Here is a 560-nt window from a genome sequence, read left to right on the forward strand (position 1 = left end):
ATCTCCAAAGGCAAGAGAAACAAAAGATAAAATGAACTTGTGGGACTTCATCAAGATAAAAATCTTCTGCACAGCCAAGGAAACAGTAAAAAAAACTAAGAGGCAGCCCACGGAATGGGAGAATATATTTGCAAATGATGCTACAGATAAAAGACTGGTATCCAAGATCGACAAAGAACTTCTCAAACTCAATATGTGAGAAACAAATAAACAAATCATAAAATGGGCAGAAGATATGAACAGTCACTTTTCCAATGATGACATACAAATGACTAACAGTCACATGAAAAAGTGTTCAAAATCATTAGCCGTCAGGGAAATTCAAGCCAAAACCACACTAAGATACCACCTTACACCAGTTAGAATGGCAAAAATTGACAAGGCAAGAAACAACAAATGTTGGAGAGGATGTGGAGAAAGGGGATCCCTCCTACATGGTTGGGAATGCAGGTTGGTGCAGCCACTATGGAAAACAGTGTGGAGGTCCCTTTTTAAGGGACCCTATGACCCAGCCATTGCAATACTGGGTATTTACCCCAAAGATACAGACGTAGTGAAGA

Source organism: Ursus maritimus, unplaced genomic scaffold (genome assembly GCF_017311325.1).
Source record: "Ursus maritimus isolate PB19 unplaced genomic scaffold, ASM1731132v1 scaffold_8, whole genome shotgun sequence".
Taxonomy (NCBI): domain Eukaryota; kingdom Metazoa; phylum Chordata; class Mammalia; order Carnivora; family Ursidae; genus Ursus; species Ursus maritimus.